We start from the raw sequence: 15,193 nt of genomic DNA on the forward strand, positions 1-15,193 counted from the left end.
TTTTATAAAGGTTCATCATGACTTCCATGCTTTTCTACTCTATGCCCCTCTTTATAAAGCCCAGGACCCCGTCTGCTTTATAAACCGCTTTCTCAACCTGCCCTGCCACTTTCAACGATTTGTGCACATATACCCCAAGATCCCTCTGTTCCTCTAACCCTTTTAGAATTGTGCCCTCTCGTTTATATTGCCTCTCCTCGTTTTTCCCACCGAAATGCATCACCTCGCATTTTTCCGTGTTAAACTTCATCTGCCACGTGTCCGTCCATGCCACCAGCGTGTCCATATCCTCTTCAAGTCTATCCACCTCACTGTTCTCTACCCTTCCAAGTTTTGTGTCATCTACAAATTTTGATATTGTACCCTTTACTCCCAAGTCCAAGTCATTAATATATATCAAGGAAAGTAGTGGTCCCAGCACCGACCCCTATGGAACACCATTGCCCACCTCCCTCCTGTTCGAAAAACAACCATTCACCACAACTCTCTGTTTCCTGTCATTTAGCTAGTGTTGCATCCATATTGCTATTGCCCCCATTATTCCATGGGCTGCAATCTTGACAGCAAGCCGACCACGTGGCACATTATCAAACGCTTTTTGAAAATCCATATACACCACGTCAACTGCATTGACCTCATCTACCCTCTCTGTTACCTCATCAACCAACTCTATCAAGTTGGTTAAACACAATTTGCCTTTAACAAATCCGTGCTGGCTTTCCCTAATCAATCCACACTCGTCCAAGTGACTGTTAATTCTGTCCCGGGTTATCATTTCCAAAACTTTCCCCCTCACCGAGGTTAAACTGACTGGCCTATAGTTGCTGGGTTTATCTTTACACCCTTTTTTTGAACAAGGTTTTAACATTTGCAATTCTCCAGTCCTCTGGCACCATCCCCATATCTAAGGATGTCTGGAAGATTATGGCCAGTACCTGTGCAATTTCCCCCTTTACTTCCCTCAGCATCCTCGGGTATATCCCATCCGGACCAGGTGACTTATCTATTTTAAGTACAGCCAGCCTTCTTTCTCATTTTTTAGCCCATCCAGTATCTTGACTATATCTTCCTTTACCGAGAATCTGGCAGCATCTTCTTCCTTGGTAAAGAACAATGCGAAGTACTCATTTCGTACCTCAGGCCATGCCCACTGCCTCCATGAGTAGATCTCCTTTATGGTCCCTAATCGTCCCCACCCCTCCTCTTACTACCCGTTTACTGTTAACATGTCTGTAGAAGACTTTTTGATTCCCTTTTATGATGTCCGCTATTCTTATGCTCTCTCTTTGCCCCTCTTATTTCCTTTTTCACTTCCCCTCTGAACTTTCTATATCCTCTCTGGTTGGCACTTGTGTTATTAACCTGACACCTGTCATACACCACTTTTTCCCACTTCATCTTACTCTCTATCTCTCTTATTATCCAGGGAGCTCTGGCTTTAGTTGCCCCACCTTTCTACCTCGTTGGAATGTACCTTCTCTATACCCGAATCATCTTTTCAAAAGCCGCCCACTGTCCAATTATAGTTTTGCCTGACAATCTTTAATTCCAATTTACCGGGGCCAGATCTGTTCTCATCGCACTGAAATTGACCCTCATCCAATTGAATACTTTTACTTCAGAGTGGACAGAGTCCATTTCCATAGATAGTCTAATCCTTATGATACTGATCGCTGCTCCCTAAATGCTCCCCCACTGACACTTGCTCCACTTGGCCCGCCTCATTCCCTTGAACCAAGTCCAGCAATGCCTCCTTCCTCAGTGGGCCAGAAACGTACTGGTCGAGAAAGTTATCCTGAACACATTTCAAAAATTCTTCCCCTTCTTTGCGCCTTATATTATTGTTATCCCAGTCTATATTAGGATAGTTGAAATCCCCTGTTATCACTACTCTATGACTTTTGCAACTCTCTGTAATTTCCCTGCAAATTTGCTCTTCCATATCCGTCCCACCAGCTGGTGGCCTATAGAATACACCAAGTCGTGTAATCGGACCTTTATTGTTCCTTAACTCGAACTCAGTACCCAGTAGAAATCCCCTCGTTCCTGGGAACTTTGTATTAAGCAGAAGTGAGCAGCAAAAAGTGTTCGTGGTGGGACTGAGAAATGCTGAAACAGCCGGCTCCCTGTAAAACAGAGCTCCAAGTATCGGTTTAAATAAAGTCCTGAACTGACAGAGCGGCGGGCAGATGAGGATTGAATTAAATCCCAATTCACTGAATCTAAACAAGGTTTAAATCACTGAACCTGTCAGGAGTGGGATTCCTGAGCTTGTGTGTGAGCTGAAACTGGATCGGTCCCGTTCTGTAAAGACTGAATGGCAGGCGGCTCCCAGACAGGGCTCAGGCCGGGACTGGCAGCTCTCCGCTGGGAACGGCTGGATTGGAGAGCGGGGCTCCTGCGGTGTTGCTGCTGCTGCTTCCGCCTCTTCGAGTCCCTGTGGCGGTCGGTACCGATCTCCCTCCTATGGATCCGGCTCCAGGTGGGCGCTGTGGACCTCGTGGCGCAACGGTAGCGCGTCTGACTCCAGATCAGAAGGATGCGTGTTCGAATCACGTCGGGGTCATTGCATTTTCACAACGTTTCAGTGTCACTCTGTTTTATCGCGGGGCAGTCTTTCAGGGATGGTCTGTTCACTGTGTGTAAAATAATATTTATCACAGAATGAACACACCACAGAAGGAGGCCATTCAACCCATCAATCCCTTACCTGCCTTTTGTAAGACCAATCCCATTAGTCCCATTCCCCGTCCCTTTCCCCGTGGCCCTGCATTTTCCCCTTCAAGTATTTATCAAATTCCTTTTTGAAAGCCACGATTGAATCTGCTTCCACCGCCCTTTCAGGCAGCGCATTCCAGATCATAACCATTCGCTGCGTAAAAAGATTTTCCTCATGTCGCCTTTGGTTCTTTTGCCAATCACCTCAAATCTGTGTCCTCTGGTTCTCGACACTTCCGCCAATGGGAACAGCTTCTCTTTATTAACTTTATCTGAACCCTTCATGACTTTGAACACTTCTATCAAATCTCCTCTGAACCTTCTCTGCTCTGAGGAGAACAACCCCAGCACGGCGTAAATGCGGTCAATTAGCTCCAATTTATTTATTTGGGCATTAAACAAAATGTGAGAGACTGGCGAGGCGTTGTGTGAACGGAGCTCACTACTTTAAGACAATAAATCCAATCACTGCGTGGGCGCTGGGTTCAAATCTCACCACTGATAGAATTTCTGGCAATGTTCATTTTGACCTGTTCGCAGAAAACCCGATTGTCGTGCGATGGAGCAGAGGATGTGAAAGAAGCTGAAAGTGGAAGTGCAGATATTAGTTTCATCACAGTGACTGGACACGTTTCCACAGGTTCGGGCCTCTCACCTTAAGATTCTTTCCAGCAGAGCGGGACAGGTGATCAGAGTGACCGGGCTCCAGCGGCGCAATCGGTCAGTGCGCGGTCCTTATCTGACAGGACAGGGTCGGGAAATACCGAGGTTGTTAATTCGAGTCTCACCGAGATCAAACAATCCTTTTGCTTGTCAACATTTCGACCGGAGTTGAAGGTACAATTAGTTTGTTCCAAAATGCATCTACTTATTTGTATTGCCATGTGGTTCCTCCGGTCTGCGCTGTTGCAATAGCAGATGAGATGTTCAGTATTACTTGTTTACAGGAGGGAGGCTGCGGTTTTGGAGACACAAACTATGATTTTGAACCATCCACAAATCGTGGGATTTAACTGGAACTTTATACCAGCGCCTTAGACCGCTCAGCCAGGATACTTTCCAACCTACACTTCAGGAGCTAGTTTTACAGGAATAGAATTACTGCAAGCAAGAATTCTACCCCTCCAGCACCAATGCTCACACGGCAGCAGGATGCATGTGTCCAGTTAGAAACCTGTCTGAAGGAACATTCAGTCTGACAGAGCCGGAAGTCCAGCAGATTGACTTTCGGTCTGAGCAGATGATGAGTCTCCTCCTTGAGAGAGTTTGCGCGGTTTTGCTGCAAAATTTCACTTCCCAGCTCCTGATCCGTGAACTAAAACCCAACTCTGGTGGGACTCGAACCCACAACCTTTGAATGTCCCCTCCGATTATTAAGTAGAAGTCCAACACGCTATCCATTGCGCCACAGAGTCGGTGATGGAATTTGAAGGAGAGCGGGGATCCTGTGCTGTGGTTGAGGCGGTCAGGCTGCTCCTGTTTCCGCCTCTCACATTCCGAGAGCCGCGGCGGCAGTCTGCACCGATCGCCCTCCAATGGATCCGGCTCCAGCCGCTTGTTGTGGGCCTGGTGCAAGAACAGTCGCGTCTGACTCCACATCAGAAGGCTGCGTGTTTTGAACCAGGTTGAAATCACAGCATTTTCACTGTGTCTCAGGGTCCTGCCGACTGATTTTAGATCGGGACAGTGTTTTAGCGATGGGATGTTCAGTGTTTGTGCAACAATATCAAAATTAAATTTGATACATTAATGAGCTTTTTGTTCTGTTACTTTCTATTTACACCCTCTCCAGTTTTATGTAGAAACAGTTAACAATGTTTAAGGGATGTGGTGTGCAGTGTTTGTGGAATCAGTGTAATTAAATTTGATACTTTCATCTGTTCCTTCTCCAACCCAGACCCTTATCATTAGATTTGTAGTTTCACCCTGTTTAAAATAGGTTACTCAGTGATAGAAATAAATCAGTAACAACCCCGAAACCTCAGCGGGTATATTTGTTCCAATACCTTGTGATGGTCTCGATTTCCATTTAAATTTTCAATCAGCAATTCCCAACGGGTGTTTTGGGTTTGACAAACTAATTTAAGTTCTTGACTGTTTCCTGGAAATGATCCAGTGGGGATTTCCTTACCGGTACAGATATAGAAATAAATACATTCCATCATTTCACAAATGACAGTTGTGTAAATAAATATATCGCGATCTGTAAGATGGAAAAGCAGCTCTTCATGTTCATAAAAAAATGTCCACGTTTTATTGTATTAATCCTCTCACATTTCAATGTAGAACATATATTCAGAGCATCCCTCTAAACTTAAAGAATGGTAAAACAATTGCAGATTTTACAAACACATAACACGCTATCGTATAAGTAAGATTAATCCCTACTTTGTGAAAGTTGTATTCTAATTGTCTTTATGATGTTAAGAAAAATATTTCTAGATGTACATCCCCAACTTAACGGAGAAACTAAGATGTAAACCGAAAGGATTTTTCAAAAACTATTTGGGGCGATATGATCAGTTCCCCATCTCCTTTCTTTAATTGTTACCTTTTGCTAATTGTTCATCTTGATCCGTTTGCTTCATTTTTTTCTCAGTCATTTATGGTGAATTTTCTATCTGTTAACATTCTTAAATATTTGATTTGTTTGTTCCTTTCCTCTTGACTTGTGATTTGTTGACCTCCAGGTTAAAGTGTGAAACAGAAATGTGTTTATATTCAGGCGTGACTCTGAAGTGTGAGACCGAGAGGTGATGCCGGATGTGTGACCGAGAGAACAACTGCTGGAGGCGGAACTGTCCGTGACCTAACATACCCCGTGTGGCATTGCTCATGGTGGGTCGGATGACAATGTTTTATATTGACTGAACGGCTATGTATATAACACACAATGGATTTTACTGCTGCTTTAACTCCACAAAGTATAATCACCATAAATGACCAAAGTCTCAGATCAGTTAGAATTGAATTGCTGTTGGTGAGGGGAGTTTGTACATTGGAAGGAGTTTATCCATTTCCAGCTCCAGGTAAACCTGCAAACCTCCCTCGCCTGTAGGTTACGTCACCATGAGGTTTCGACCTTCCTTTGCGCTTCTGGTCTTCTGAAGTGTGATTGAACCTGACCAAAAGTTTCCTATAATTAGTGAGGAAGGAAGGTATCAGTGTAAATGGGAGATAGAAACGTGGATATTTCACTGGGTACCATGGGAACCAGATACACTGCTCATTACAGTTAATTGTCCAGCAGCAAACAGAAATCATTCTCTTCAACTGTACTCGCCCGAAGGAAAAGGAAACAAACAAAACTGCTCAGTTCTTTGTTTTAGCTTCTTCTGTTGGTTTACGTTCACTCACCGAGAAAGTGAGAGAGAGACTGAGAGATTGGATTGGCTTTTTTCACTTTATAATCAATTCTTCTTTGTACTTATTGTTAGAGACGGTTCCATCCCAACAATCCTGTGCCTGACCTTCTCATTGATACTCAGATGTGTTCAAAATGAGTTTCAACCAATTTTACAAAAGCTGAACAGCGAAAACTGCTCTGAAACGAGCTTCGCTTCGCAACTTTTAATAGAGATTCGGTTGCTGGTTGTAAGTAAAGAAGTTTGTACAATCAGCCCTCTCGAGCAATATCCTCAAAAGGTGTTTCGGACACATTGTATGAGAGGTCCGCCTGTACAGTGCAGGAACATTTACATACTGCAGATCTGGAATCCTTTCCTTGTTGACTCCGGAACTAATACAAATACCGCTCTGTGTTATTTTGTTGCTTAATTCACAAATTGGGTAAATATCACAAAAGGCCCCGACCAAACGGGCACTTTGAGCAGCTCAGCCACGGAGCCAAATCAAACTGCAACTTCACCACCTCCTCTCACTGATACCTGTCAGATACCCGCCACTGTCTGGTGGAGTTTGAGGCCGTTTGGCACATTTCTATATCTCTTGTCTATTTCGCTGTGTTCACCGACACTGTCTGTATCTCTCGCTGTGTTTATCGCTCTGTGTCAATCTTTGGGTTGATTCTGAATGAAAAATGAAATCAAACAGATCAGCTGGGCCAGTGGCGCAATGGATAACGCGTCTGACTACGAATCAGAAGATTGTAGGTTCGACTCCTACCTGGCTCGGATTTATGCAATTTTCCCTCTGACACTGGGGAACTGAGAATCAAATTTCATAATAAAATATTGTTTATGGTGAATCAGCGAAGAAAACATTCCATTTTCAATGATTTCCGTTCAGTTATGTACAGAATGAAACTGTGACCACAGCGTGTTTCGAACACGCCGACTTTTAAGTTGATGTCCGGCTCGCTAACATTACAGCACGAGGTGTGGGCACCGCACTGATAACCTTCAGGTGTATCCGGGCCTTTCAGACACTTCGTGTGACACAAGAGCTTTCCAATCCCCGCCAGCTCCTGGACACCGAGACTTCCGTTCGAAGCAGCATTCACCGCCAGGACCGCTATTCCGCTCCCTTTGCCGGTCTGCATAAAATCCGATGCTAAAATTACAAAGTCGGACGGACAGTAACTGGAAAACAGTTCAACTTTCAGTGTTCAGACTTTGGTGAGAGCTGTGAACAGGACTTTGGGTAAATATAAATTGGGTGTGGATTCGGAGTGCGCTGTTCTGTTATAAACTGTGGGTGTGGAGATATGAGTGTGATGTTTATATATGAACTGTGTGTGTATATGAGTGTGATGTTTATATATGAACTGTGGGTGTGTATATATGAGTGTGATGTTTATATATGAACTGTGGGTGTGTGTATATGAGTGTGATGTTTATATATGAACTGTGGGTGTGTATATGTGAGTGTGATGTTTATATATGAACTGTGGGTGTGTATATATGAGTGTGATGTTTATATATGAACTGTGGGTGTGTATATATGAGTGTGATATTTATATATGAACTGTGGGTGGGTATATATGAGTGTGATATTTATATATGAACTGTGGGTGTGTATATATGAGTGTGATGTTTATATATGAACTGTGGGTGTATATATGAGTGTGATGTTTATATATGAACTGTGGGTGTGTATATATGAGTGTGATGTTTATATATGAACTGTGGGTGTGTATATATGAGTGTGATGTTTATATATGAACTGTGGGTGTGTATATATGAGTGTGATGTTTATATATGAACTGTGGGTCTGTATATATGAGGTTTTTTTTTATTCGTTCACGGGATGTGGGCGTCGCTGGCGAGGCCGGCATTTATTGCCCATCCCGAATTGCCCTCGAGAAGGTGGTGGTGAGCCGCCTTCTTGAACCGCTGCAGTCCGTGTGGTGACGGTTCTCCCACAGTACTGTTAGGAAGGGAGTTCCAGGATTTTGACCCAGCGACAATGAAGGAACGGCGATATATTTCCAAGTCGGGATGGTGTGTGACTTGGAGGGGAACGTGCAGGTGGTGTTGTTCCCATGCGCCTGCTGCTCTTGTCCTTCTAGGTGGTAGAGGTCGCGGGTTTGGGAGGTGCTGTCGAAGAAGCCTTAGCGAGTTGCTGCAGTGCATCCTGTGGATGGTGCACACTGCAGCCACAGTGCGCCGGTGGTGAAGGGAGTGAATGTTTAGGGTGGTGGATGGGGTGCCAATCAAGCGGGTTGCTTTATCTTGGATGGTGTCGAGCTTCTTGAGTGTTGTTGGAGCTGCACTCATCCAGGCAAGTGGAGAGTATTCCATCACACTCCTGACTTGTGCCTTGTAGATGGTGGAAAGGCTTTGGGGAGTCAGGAGGTGAGTCACTCGCCGCAGAATACCCAGCCTCTGACCTGCTCTCATAGCCACAGTATTTATATGGCTGGTCCAGTTAAGTTTCTGGTCAATGGTGACCCCCAGGATGTTGATGGTGGGGGATTTGGCGATGGTAATGCCGTTGAATGTCAAGGGGAGGTGGTTAGACTCTCTCTTGTTGGAGATGGTCATTGCCTGGCACTTATCTGGCGCGAATGTTACTTGCCACTTATGAGCCAAAGCCTGGATGTTGTCCAGGTCTTGCTGCATGCAGGCTCGGACTGCTTCATTATCTGAGGGGTTGCGAATGGAACTGGACATTGTGCAGTCATCTGCGAACATCCCCATTTCTGACCTTATGATGGAGGGAAGGTCATTGATGAAGCAGCTGAAGATGGTTGGGCCTCCGACACTGCCCTGAGGAACTCCTGCAGCAATGCCCTGGGGCTGAGATGATTGGCCTCCAACAACCACTACCATCTTCCTTTGTGCTCGGTATGACTCCAGCCACTGGAGAGTTTTCCCCCTGATTCCCATTTACTTCAATTTTACTCGGGCTCCTTGGTGCCACACTCGGTCAAATGCTGCCTTGATGTCAAGGGCAGTCACTCTCACCTCACCTCTGGAATTCAGCTCTTTTGTCCATGTTTGGACCAAGGCTGTAATGAGGTCTGGAGCCGAGTGGTCCTGGCGGAACCCAAACTGAGCATCGGTGAACAGGTTATTGGTGAGTAAGTGCCGCTTGATAGCACTGTCGACGACACCTTCCATCACTTTGCTGATGATTGAGAGTAGACTGATGGGGCGGTAATTGGCCGGATTGGATTTGTCCTGCTTTTTGTGGACAGGACATACCTGGGCAATTTTCCACATTGTCGGGTGGATGCCAGTGTTGTAGCTGTACTGGAACAGCTTGGCTAGAGGCGCAGCTAGTTCTGGAGCACAAGGCTTCAGCACTACAGCTGGGATGTTGTCAGGGCCCATAGCCTTTGCTGTATCAAGTGCGACATGAGTGCGATGTTTATATATGAACTGTGGGGTGTATATATGAGTGCGATGTTTATTCATGAAGTGCGGATTGACCGGGAGGGGCAATTCCTCCTGGGGTTTTATTTTCTTCCAACATAATGACACAAAGTTCAATTTGCAGTGGGACGGAAATCGCTCAGTTGGGAGGGCGTTAGAATAAAGATCTAAAGATCTCGGGTTTCACAAGTTTGAGTTATTTAGTTTCTGCCTCTTTGAATCCCAGAATCATTGAATGGTGACAGCACGGAGGGAGACCGTTCGGCACGTCGAGTCCGTGCTGGCACTCTGCAAGAGCAATCCAGCTTGTCACAACCCCCCGCCCCACTCCCCCAGTTTACCCGTAGCCCTGCATTTTTTCCCTTCAAGTACTTATCCAATTCTCTTTTGAAAGCCACGATTGAATATGCCTACAGCACTCACTTCGGCAGTGAATTCCAGATCTTAACCACTCGCTGTGTAAAAGCGTTTTTCCTCATGTTGACTTTGATTCTTTTGCAATCTCCATAAATCTTTGTCCTCTGGTTCTTGACCCTTCCGCCCATGGGAGCAGTTTCTCTCGATCCACTCTGTCTGGAATCTTCATGTTTTTAAAAACATCGACGAAATATCCTCTCAACATTCTCTGCTCTAAGGAGAACAACCCCAGCTTCTCCAGTCTATCCACGTTACTGAAGTCCTTCATTCCTGGAACCTTTCTAATAAATCTGTTCTGCACCTTCTCAAAGGCCTTCACATCCTTCCTGAAGTGCGGTGCCAAGAACTGGACACAATACTGCAGTTGTGGCCGAACCAGTGTTTTATAAAGGTTCATCATAACTTCCTTCCTTATGTACTCTATGCCTCTATTTGTAAAGCCCACGATCCTGTATGCTTCTTTAAGCGCTTTCTCAATCTGCCCGGCCATCTTTAAAGATTTGTTCACATGAACCCCCAGATTTCTCGGTTCCTGCAGCTCCTTTCGAATTGTGCCCTTCAGTTTATTTCTCCTCTCCTCGTTCTTCCACCAAAATGTATCGCTTCGCACTTCTTTGCGTTAAATTTCATCTGCCATGTTTCTGCCCATTCCACCAACCTGTCTTTGTCCTGTCACTCTCCTCCTCACTGTTGTTGGACTGGATAAATACGCTTGTGAACCCAGATCCAAACCCTCCAGCCTCCCCTCACCTAACCTGATATATATATAATAAAGAATGATTAGCCACTCCTATCCTCACAAAAATTCGATAGTTAAATCGCACATGTCGCATTTAGGTAGCAGCAAAGCATGATGGGATACTTGACCATTATGGGAGCAGTTCGTAACCCACACTGTAAGAGCTGACAAAGGCAGGTTTGTTGGATTTATGGCCACCCCCTCGCTTATCTCCAGAACACACTAAGGAATGTTTACTCAAGGACATTGTTTATCCTAACTAACTCACTTGGGATGATTAAGGGAGGAACGATGGATATCTCCAAGGTCACCCCAGCACAAAAGGGAGTGAGGGATGAGCTGGTCAGGACTTGTGAAGACCCCCGCCCAGTCTCAATGTTTGGGACTTAAGTGTTTACTGATAAGGGTCCTCCTCAGGAATGTGAGATGTTTAATGTCATGGGACGATCCAAGGTAGCACCTGACAAGTGAGTGGCAGACTATACCACCCAATGAAACCCACTGTAGTTATGTAAACATGTACCCTCACCTTTCACAGCAGGTGGGTGTTGCTTATTGAAAGGTATAAACATGCTTGTAGTGCTGATGTTCCTTTGAGAGTTAGTCACGAGCTTGAGGAAGCTGACCACTCTCCCTTTGTGCACAAAGCTTTCTAATAAACTTTAACTTTGTCAGCAGTTCAGTCTCCGTCTGGTTTTGCTCCAAAAATTCGAGTCTAACAGTTGGTGTCAGAAGTGGGATACTGCGCTGCAGGTCGGCTAACGGATCCTGTATTGGAGGGTACGTGGTATAGTGAAACAGGATAGCCCTGTACTCCAGATGGGGGGTGCCCCTGTTATAAAGCCCTCGAGGGTGAGGCCGGTAGCCTATGGTAGGGGCTCGGCTCATTATTGGAGACAGGATTGGCAGTGGCACTTGCCGCAGTATTAAAATTATCACGTAGTAAAATTCCTCACGGAGACCACGGATTGACGGAATTGACTAGACCTGTAGGTTTATAAGATATAGTGTATGTGTTTGTTTGCTTAGAGTATAAGTTTATGCCGCTATTCCGATACAGTATAAGGTTGGATTTTGAGAGTCACGTGGTGATCGACACGGACAAGGGTGGTGGTTTATCTCAAACACCGAGCCTGAGCCTGAATTAAGAGGACCAAGTCCCACGTGACGGCCAGGATTAAGTAGGCGAAGGGAACGACAACCACCACAGGATTGTGATCCGGGGACCAGTGAGTGTGTATAAATTAGACTATAAGGTGATACGTTTGTGCCGATTAAAGTATAAGATTAGAGTAAAATAAATTAAAGTATAAGATAGAGCATAAGGATATACGTAATGATTGACATGAGTAACGAGGGGAAACCCCTTCCTCCGGACGTCCCGGCTCTGCCCACCAGTGTCTCTGTTGTAAAACGAGTCCAAGAGGCTAATTTAAAATATCAAAGTGAAATGATCAGGAACGGATGGAAGGAGACGAGTCCAGTCGTCGATCAAATAAAGTGGTGGGCGGGACACAAGGCTGCTAAACAAATTAATTATGGTACCGTTCTGCTCGCTAGTTGGGCAGATCAGACAGGATATTTAATCGTGGACAAATGGGGGAGACCGTCTTCTCTCCAGGACTTTTTGAGACCTGTACAAGAGGCTAAAGTTCGAGTTTGCAGCCTTTTTGGATCTGGAAGGGCCAGCAACGGAGGAGTTAGACGATTTACAGGAATGTGGGGGGAATGGTTAAGGCAATGGAGGCTCTGCAGCACAAAACGCCGCAGCCTGAGTGCCTCCCGAATACAACCGTATCTGCCCTTCGGCACCGGGACAACCTGGAAATGGGGAGCCGAAACCCCTGGCCCCTGTCCGAGTAAATCCAAACCCAGCCGGAGGGGCAGCAAATGGGGAAATGGGAGGCAGGGGCACATTGGGGGGAATCTCAGCCTTTAACACCACAGGAGAGATCCAGCCTGATCCTTCTCATTCCCGACCTGAAGTGACATAATCCCAATGTCGACGTATGGGCAAAGATACAAAGCGCCGCCCGACATTTTAATCTGTCCATAAAGGACATAAAAGATATCATTGAGGTTAAGTGCCTCTCTGCTGTCTTTGGGGCGTTGCCCCCTTGGGATTTGCAGGTCCCAGCCACTATGGTCGAGTGTGACACCCAATTTGAAGCTCTAAAGACCTGGGTTCAAGATGGATTGGGTAACGGCACTGCCACCTGGACAGAACTCACGGCCCCACGACAAAACCCGGGGGAAGACCCCAGTGCGGATATTGACCGGGTAATTGAACGGTATGAACATTGGGGACAGACCAACGGCATCCCCGCCAAACACAACGATCCAAGATTTACAGATAGCTTAATTCGGGGACTGGATAAACCATACCAAACAGCGCTTAGGATGGGGGCCAGTCCACAGGCCACTGAGGCAGGGCTTCGGGAATGGACTCGTCGGCTTTTCGGGTTCTATCTGACAGACACCCACACTCTCCGCCAGGGCCACACCCTATCCGTCCTGCCGTGGATCCTGCACCACACTAGCCCAAAAATTAAAACAGAACCGGTGGTAGTAGCCCGAGAGGATCGTGCCTGCTCTAATTGCCAGGAAACAGGCCATTTATATCGAGATTGCCCCGTGTAAAGGAAACCATGCACCAATCGTGGGCGCCCGGGGCATAGCCAAGCCACGTGTTACGGAAAGGGGGGGGAAGGGAAGGACAGGGGCCCCGGGGAACCACTCAGGGGTCGCAAAGACCTACAAGGGAGGGGGGCGTGTTATCCGACCGTGAATTGGAGGGACTGCGAGCTCTCCTCCTCCCATCTTCCCCTCATCAAGGATTGGACACCACGGCCTCCTCCGTCGGAGGACCGGGGGCCACCCGCCCGTGTCTAAACGTACTGTTAGGAGGCCGGCAGTATTGTGCTCTTTTATACACGGGAGCCTCGGTGTCGATAACCGACTCAGATTTTCCTATCGTAAACAAAAAAATACATATCAGCGGGGTTAGTGGGGAGAGCGTGATCCTTCGCCAGAGCATTCCAATCCCCCGACAGCTATCCCCCGGGCCAGGCTCTGGGAAGATCCCAATAACCAGGGTCTGATTTTGGGAATGGACATCTTGCACCAGATAGAGGCGAACCTGCCTTGAGTGACCACTCACTGCAAATAGGGGGGCCGGGAGGGGGAGGTTTCCCTTTTCAGCAGATTATACCCAACAGTGTGGGGTCCAGGTCCTCCGACCGATTGGGCGTGCTTGGGCGGAGGAAGGGATATGGGGGAAAGTTTGCGCAGCTTACCCTCTCGCATGGGCTACCCACAAGCTAGATTGCGGTAGGGCACAGATGGACCCTGTCAGGGTTCACGGACCCTACCACGAGGCTCACCGGCAGTATCCCCTCCGGCCGGAGGCCCAACGTGCCGTTGAGTCAATAGTGGGAGATTTGTTAGAAACCGGGATAGTGATTGAGACCCGTTCCCGGACCAACTCCCCCGTATGGCCTGTGCAAAAGCCAGATGGGTCCTGGAGGCTGACCATAGACTATACGGCCCTGAACAAAGTCACAGATAAACTCCACGCTCGAGTAGCAAACCCCGCTACCATTTTAAACGGACTCCACCCAGGCCTGTCCATATTTACGGCACTGGACATCCAAAACGGGTTCTGGACCTGTCCTCTGGACGCTGGGTCCCGGGAATGTTTTGCCTTCACTGTGCGGTCCACTCAATATACCTGGACCCGGCTGCCCCACGGATTCCACCATTCCCCCATTATTTTCCACGAGTCTGGAAAAGGCTCTCCAACCGGCAATGGTGGATGCCCGCATGCAAACCCCCGCCTGTCTCCAGTATGTAGACGAATTTCTCATCAGAAGCCCTTCACCCTCAGATCATTTAGACGCCCTAACATGTGTCTTGGAGACGCTAATCGTCGGAGGTTTTAAACTGAATCCGACTAAGGCCCAAATGGGGCTCCCACGGGTTATCTATCTGGGTCAGATCATCTCCCCAGAAGGGAGGACGTCAACCCCCGAGGGGGTCCCAGCACTTTTTCAAATGCCGCGACCGTCTCCGTCCTGCGGAGTGTAATGGGTTTGTTCAATTACTGCCTCACGTACGGAACTGACTTCACCGAATTGGCAAGTCCCTTAAACAACCTCCTAAAGGGAGGGCCCCCGGGAGAGGCGAGACTGGATTGGACACCTGAGGCAGTCGAAGCTTTTGAAATGGTCAAAATCACTTTGGCTAATGCACCTGCCCTGGGTCTCCCGGACCCTGCAAAACCCTCCCATTTGTGGAATTGGGTGGGCAATCGGGCGTATAGTGCGGTGGTGGGACAATTCCGGGACGATCACATCCGGCCGGTGGGGTACTATTCCTGCCCAATACCACCCTCTATGACAGGACAGCCTCCATATCTGGCCGCCACCGACTGTGCGGCACCGGCTGTAGAAGCAAGAGAGCCCATGGCAGGTCCCGGTAAAGTTATCCGACACACCCGTCACAGCCTCGTTAAACTCCTCACAGGCAGCGTAAAAACAAC

The 15,193-nt window shown here is 47.2% G+C and overlaps 3 non-coding genes across 3 annotated transcripts; 2 read left to right on the forward strand and 1 right to left on the reverse strand.

The window, feature by feature from the left end:
• The first annotated feature begins 2,494 nt into the window (after positions 1 to 2,494).
• trnaw-cca (transfer RNA tryptophan (anticodon CCA)) lies at positions 2,495 to 2,566 on the forward strand. Its single transcript has one exon. It is a non-coding gene; the product is annotated as a tRNA-Trp (tRNA).
• Positions 2,567 to 4,041: 1,475 nt separating this feature from the next.
• Positions 4,042 to 4,133, reverse strand: trnar-ucu (transfer RNA arginine (anticodon UCU)). The gene is given in 2 exon segments: positions 4,042 to 4,077; positions 4,097 to 4,133. It is a non-coding gene; the product is annotated as a tRNA-Arg (tRNA).
• A 2,645-nt stretch (positions 4,134 to 6,778) lies between these two features.
• trnar-acg (transfer RNA arginine (anticodon ACG)) lies at positions 6,779 to 6,851 on the forward strand. Its single transcript has one exon. It is a non-coding gene; the product is annotated as a tRNA-Arg (tRNA).
• Positions 6,852 to 15,193: the final 8,342 nt, after the last annotated feature.

Source organism: Heptranchias perlo, unplaced genomic scaffold (assembly GCF_035084215.1).
Source record: "Heptranchias perlo isolate sHepPer1 unplaced genomic scaffold, sHepPer1.hap1 HAP1_SCAFFOLD_289, whole genome shotgun sequence".
NCBI classification, from domain to species: Eukaryota; Metazoa; Chordata; class Chondrichthyes; order Hexanchiformes; family Hexanchidae; genus Heptranchias; species Heptranchias perlo.